This window comes from Symphalangus syndactylus, chromosome 19, assembly GCF_028878055.3.
Source record: "Symphalangus syndactylus isolate Jambi chromosome 19, NHGRI_mSymSyn1-v2.1_pri, whole genome shotgun sequence".
NCBI lineage: Eukaryota > Metazoa > Chordata > Mammalia > Primates > Hylobatidae > Symphalangus > Symphalangus syndactylus.
This window is the reverse complement of record NC_072434.2, coordinates 19771572-19778587: the sequence shown is the minus strand read 5'-3', so window position 1 is coordinate 19778587 and position 7016 is coordinate 19771572. Positions and strand designations below refer to the sequence as shown.

General features: G+C 39.8%; 1 pseudogene; it reads left to right on the top strand.

Annotated features, from left to right (window-relative positions):
• Positions 1-4046: 4046 nt before the first annotated feature.
• On the top strand, positions 4047-5910 carry LOC129458372 (nucleophosmin-like; annotated as a pseudogene).
• The last annotated feature ends 1106 nt before the right edge of the window (positions 5911-7016 follow it).

Below are 7016 nucleotides of genomic sequence, written 5' to 3'. Positions count from 1 at the left end.
TTATAATGGCTATCCTGATGGGTGTGAGGTGATATCTCATTGTGAGTTTTATTCACATTTCCCTAGTGATTAATGATGTTGAGCATCTTTTCATGTACTTAATAACCATTCATATATCTTCTTTGGAGAAATGTCTGTTTAAATCCTTTGCCTGTTTTTAAATTGGATTATTTGGGGGTTTTTCTTGTTGTTAAGTTGTCCAAGTTCCTTATATATTCTGGATATTGACCCCTTATTAGATATATGATTTGCAACTCTTTTCTCCCATTCCATAGGTTGCCTTTTCTCTGTGTTGACTGTTACTTTGATGTGTAAAAAAATTAAGTTTTTTGTAGTACTATTTGTCTATTTTTTATTTTGTTGCCTGTGCTTTTGATATCATATCCAAGAAATGATTGCCAGATCCAATTGTTCGCATATAATTGTTTGTAATGGCATTTACATTTTAAAAAATTGCTGATAGTAAAGGACTTACTATTACCATTTTGTTCATTGTGTTCTGTTTCACTTGTAGCTTTTTTTGTCCCCCCCCCCTTTTTTCTTTTGATAATTTCTTTTGTGTTTCATTAATTTTTTTTGTGGTCACAGATTTTGATTCCCTTCTCATTTCCTTTCCTTTACAGTCTCTGTCCATTTTCTGTTGCTATAACAGAATACCCGAGACCAGGTAATTTATTTTTTAAAAAGAGGTTCGTTTAGCTCACAGTTCTTGATGCTGGGAAGTTCAAGATCAAACAGCTGCATCTGGCGAGGGCCTCATGCTGTGTCATAACATGGAGGGTGGTATCACATGGTGGTAATGCATGTGAGAGCACTGAGCAGGTACACCTGAGAGAAAACATGAGGGGTCACCTCACTGTATAACAACCCACTCTCGCGGTAACTAATCCAGTCACTGAAGAGCAATAATTCACTCCTGTGAAATGGCATTAATCCCTTCATGAGGACAGAGGGCTTATGATCAAAATGCCTCTTAAAGATCCCACCAGTTCTCAACACCATTACATGGGGAACAAGCCTCAACATGAGTTTCAGTGGGGATAAACCATATTCAAATCATAGCACTTATATTCTATAGTTATTGTCTTTGTGGTAACCATTGCAATTACATGAAACAAAACCTCTTAATGTTTTAACAATCTATTTTTAATGAGTACCATGTGGTGGTTTCCTGATTAAAGCCCCTTAATTCGGAAAAACTGCTTGCTTGCTTACTTGTTTGCCCGTTCTCTTACATACGTGTGTCTCCATAGATAAATTAGGGGAAAATATGTCCCTTTGTATTTCAAAAAGGACAAAGAAAGTTGTAATTAGATTTCTCCATAGACACACTCTTTCCTCCCTGGGGGGAACTAATAAAAAGAGGATATAACACTTTCCCTAGCTAGAATTTCCCACAGAAGTTTGCCTTTGGACTGCAAACAAAACCGCTCTTTCATTCTTAATCATCAAATAAGTAATTCAGTACCATTGGGACAATTGTAGATTCAGATCTTTAGGCAGAAGACTGGAAGAATATGGGTAATATCATAACAATCTATTTTAAACTGATAACAACTTAGCTTCAATTGCATCTAAAACTCTGCTTCTTTACATCTCAACTCACCCCACTTTTATGTTACTGATGACTCAAATTACCTTTTTTATATTGCATATCCATTACCATAGATTTAGAATTACTTTCTATGCTTTTGTTTTTTGAATTCTATGAGATTTAGAAGAGATTTACACACATTACAATACTACAAGATTCTATATTTCTCTATATATTTACCAGAGAATTTAGTATTTTCTTTTTTTTGGAATTGCATTTTATCCCTTTACCTCAACTTCAAGGATTCCCTTCAGCATTTCTTGTAGGTCAGGATTAGTGGTGATAAACTCCCTCAAATTTTATTTATCTGGGAAAGTTGTAATTTCATCTTTGTTTTCAAAGGACAGTTTTGTTGGATCTAGCATTCTTAGTTGGCAGGTTTTTTCTTCCAACACAGGCATATCTCATTTTATTGCACTTTGTTTCATTGTGCTTCACAGATATTACATTTTATACAAATTGAAGGTGTGTGGCAACCCTGTGTCAAGCAAATCTTTTGGCACCAGTTTTCCAACAGCACATGCTTACTTTGTGTCTCTGTGTCACATTTTCATAATTCTTAAAACATTTCAAACTTTATTATTAGTAGTAGCATATCTGTTATTGTGATCTGTGATCAGTGATCTTTGATGTTACTATTGTAATTGTTTGGGGTGCCATGAAAAGACAAAAAACTTAATTGATCCATCTTGTGTGTGTTCTCACTCCTCCACCAACTGGCTGTTCCCCATCTCTCTTTTCCTTGGGCCTCCCTATTCCCTGAGACATGAAAACATTGAAATTAGGCCAATTGATAATCTTACAACAATAGCCTCTAAGTGTTCTAGTGAAAGGAAGAGTCATATGTCTCTTGCTTTACGTAAAATGCTAGAAATGGTTAAGATTAGTGAGGAAGACACGTCAAAGGCTGAGATGGGCTAAAGGCTGGTCCTCTTGTACCAAACAGCCAAGTTTTAAATGCAGAGAAAAATTTCTTGAAGAAAATTAAAAGTGCTACTCCAGTGAACACATAAAGCAAAACCACTTTATTGCTGATATGGAGAAAGTTTGAGTGGTCTGGATAGAAGATCAAACCAGCCATGACATTCCCAAAGCCAAAGCCTAATTCTAAACAAGGCTAACTCTCTTCTGTACCATGGAGGAAGGCTGAGAGAGGTCAAGAAGCTGCAGAAGAAAGTTTGAAGCTAGCAGAAGTTGGTTCATGAGGTTTAAGGGAAGAAGCCATCTCCATAACATAAAAGTGCAAGTGTTGATGTAGAAGCTGCAGCAAGTTATCCGGAAGATCTAGCTAAGATCATTGATGAAGGCGGCTACACTAAACAACAGCTTTTCAATGTAGATAAAACAGGCTTCTATTGAAAGGAGATGCCATCTGGGACTTTCTTTCTTTTTTCTTTTTTTTTTTTTTTTTTTTGAGATGGAGTTTCACTCTGTCGCCCAGGCTGGAGTGCAGTGGCGCAATCTCGGCTCACTGCAAGCTCTGCCTCCTGGGTTCACGCCATTCTCCTGCCTCAGCCTCCCAAGTAGCTGGGACCACAGGCACCTGCCACCGTGCCCGGCTAATATTTTTGTATGTTTAGTAGAGACAGGGTTTCACCATGGTCTCGATCTCCTGACCTCGTGATTCGCCCACCTCGGCCTCCCAAAGTGCTGGGATTACAGGCATGAGCAATCACACCCGGCCGCCATCTGGGACTTTCATAGTTAGAGAGGAGAAGTCAAAGACCAGCTTCAAAGCTTCAAAGGGCAGTCTGACTCTCTTGTTAGGGGCTAATGCAGCTGGTGGCTTTAAGTTGAAGCCAATGCTCATTTACCATTTTGGAAATTCTAGAGCCTTTAAGAATTATACTAAATCTGCTCTGCCTGTGCTCTATAAATAGAAAAACAAAGCCTGGATGACAGGACATCTGTTTACAGCATAGTTTACTGAATATTTTAAGCCCACTGTTGAGACATGCTACTCAGAAAAAAGATTCATTTCAAAATATTATTGCTCATTGACAATAAGCCTGGTCACCCAAGAGTTCTGATGGAGATGTACAAGGAGATGAATATTGTTTTCATGCCCACTAGCACAATGTACATTCTGCAGCCCATGGGTCAAGAAATAATTTCAATTTTCAAGTCTTATTATTTAAGAAATACATTTTGTTAGGCTATAGCTGCCATAGATAGTGATTCTTCTGATGGATCTGGGCAAAGTAAATGTAAATCTTCTGGAAAGGATTCACCATTCTGGATGCCATTAAAAACATTTGTGATTCATGAGAGGTTAGAATATCAACATTAACAAGAGTTTGGAAAAAGTTGTTTTCGACCTCATGAATGACTGTGAGGGGCTTAAGACTTCATTGGAGTAAGTGACTTCATATGTGGAAATAGCAAGATAACTAGAATCAGAAGTGGATCCTGAAGATCTAACTGAACTGCTGTAAACTCATTTTAAAACTTGAATGTGGACATGAGCCCCCTGAGGTCCCAGAGCTATCTTTTTGGTTGTGAACTAAAGGTTGACAAAGATTATCACTTTAAGGTGGTTAATGATGAAAATGAGCACCACTTATCTTTAATAACGGTCAGTTTAGGGGCTGGTGCAAAGGATGAATTGCACATTGTTGAAGCAGAGGCAATGAATTATGAAGGCAGTCCAGTTAAAGTAACACTGTCAACTTTGAAAATGTCTATACAGCCAATGGTTTCCTCTGGGGGTTTTGAAATCACACCACCAGTGGTCTTATGGCTGAAGTGTGGTTCAGGGCCAGTGCATATTAGTGGACAGCACTTAGGAGGAAGATGCAGAGCCAGAAGATGAAGAGGAGGAGGATGTGAAACTCTTAAGTATATCTGGAAAGCTGTCTGCCCCTGGAGGTGGTAGCAAGTTTCCACAGAAAAAAGTAAAACTTGCTGCTGATGCGAATGATTATGATGATGATGAAGATGATGATGATTTTGATGATGAGGAAACTGAAGAAAAAGTGCCATTGAAGAAATCCGTACGAGATACTCCAGCCAAAGATGAACAGATGTCAAATCAGAATGGAAAGGACTCAAAACCATCATCAACACCAAGATCAAAAGGACAAGAATCCTTCAAAAAAACAGAAAAAAACTCCTAAAACACCAAAAGGACCTAGTTCTATAGAAGACATTAAAGCAAAAATGCGGGTCCCCGTTCCAAGATGGCCAAATAGGAAGAGCTCCGGTCTGCAGCTCCCAGCGTGATTGACGCAGAGAGGGTGATTTCTGCATTTCCAACTGAAGTACCTGGTTCATCTAATTGGGACAGATTGGACAGTGGGTGCAGCCCACGGAGGGTGAGCCAAAGCAGGGCGGGGCAACACCTAACCCAGGAAGTGCAAGGGGTCAGGGGATTTCCCTTTCCTAGCCGAGGGAAGCAGTGACTGACTGAACCTGGAAAATCGGGACACTCCCGCCCAAATACTGCGCTTTTCAAATGGTCTTAGCAAATGGCACACCAGGAGATTATATCCTGTGCCTGGCTCAGTGGGTCCCACGCCCACGGAGCGTTGCTCACTGCCAGAGCAGCAGTCTGAGACTGACCTGTGAGTCAGCAGCCTGGCAGGGGGAGGGGCATCCACCATTGCTGAGGCTTGAGTAGGTAAACAAAGTGGCCAGGGAAGCTGTAACTGGGCAGAGCCCACTGCAGTTCTGCAAGGCCTGCTGCCTCTATAGAGCCTACCCCTGGGGGCAGGGCATAGCTGAACAAAAGGCAGCAGAAACTTCTGCAGATTTAAACGTCCCTGTCTGACAGCTCTGAAGAGAGCAGTGGTTCTTCCAGCATGGTGTTTGAGCTCTGAGAATGGACAGACTGCCTCCTCAAGTGGGTCCCTGACCCCCATGTAGCCTAACTGGGAGACACCTCCCAGTAGGGGCTGACTGACACCTCATACAGGAGGGTGTCCCTCTGGGACAAAGATTCTAGAGGAAGGATCAGGCAGCAATATTTGCTGTTCCACAATATTTCTACACATGTACATGTGCACATGTACCCTAGAACTTAAAGTATAATAAAAAAAAAAAGGAAAAATGCAAGCAAGTACAGAAAAAGGTGGTTCTCTTCCCAAAATGGAAGCCAAGTTCATCAATTATGTGAAGAATTGCTTCTGGATGACTGACCAGGAGGTTACTCAAGATCTCTGGCAGTGGAGGAAGTCTCTTTAAGAAAATAGTTTAAACAATTTGTTAAAATTTTTTCATCTTATTTCATTTCTGTAACAGTTGATATCTGGCTGTCCTTTTTATAATGCAAAGTGAGAACTTTCCCTACTGTGTTCGATAAATGTTGTCCAGGTTCCATTGCCAAGAATATGTTGTCCAAAATGCCTGTTTATTTTTTATTTATTTTATTTTATTTTTGAGACAGAGTCTCACTCTGTCGCCAGGCTGGAGCACAGTGGCGCCATCTCGGCTCACGGCAACCTCCGCCTCCTGGGTTCAAGCGGTTCTTCTGCCTCAGCCTCCCGAGTAGCTGGGACTACAGGCACACGCCACCATGCCCAGCTAATGTTTGAATTTTTTTTTAGTAGAGACCAGGTTTCACCTTGTTGGTCAGGCTGGTCATGATCTCTTGACCTCGTGATCTGCCCGCCTCGGCCTCCCGAAGTGCTGGGATTACAGGTGTGAGCCACTACGCCCGGCCACCTGTTTCATTTTTAAAGATGGAACTCCATCCTTTGCTTGGTTTTAAGGACACCTCATCCATTCCAGTTTTTTATTACTTTATTAAAATACTGAGTTTTATTTCACATGTATATTTTTGTCTCCCCACCATTTCCATGTCTAACCACTGCTACTACTATGTCCTACCATAACATTCCATACATACTTCAAACCACCACCCTGATCAGTCAGCAGCCATCAACATCAGTGCAAAACTCATCAGCAAAAAGATTACAACTTGCTGAAAACTCAGATAATCATTAGCATTTTAGCAATAAAGTATTTTAAATTAAGTTAAGGTATATACATTGATGTTTTAGACATACTGCTACGGTGCACTCAATAGACTTCAATATAGTGTAAACATAACTTTTACATACACTGGGAAACCAGAAAATGTGTGTGCCTTACTTTACTATCATATTTGCTACATTGTGGTGATCTGGAACCAAACCTGCACTATCTTCAAGATATGCTTGTATTTTATTATTTTTTATTATTCAGTTTGATGTATTTTTAAATGTCTCCTGTCATGAGTTTTTGGACCTGTGTATTATTTAGTACTGTGTTGCTTAATTTCCAAATACCTAGAAATTTTTTAGCTACATTGCCATTGATTTCTATTTAATTATGTCACTGCAAAAGAACATACTCTATATGATTTCAATCATTTAAAACTTATTGATTCTTATTTTATGAACCAGTACATGGTCTATTTTGATTAATGTTCCATGTGTACTTG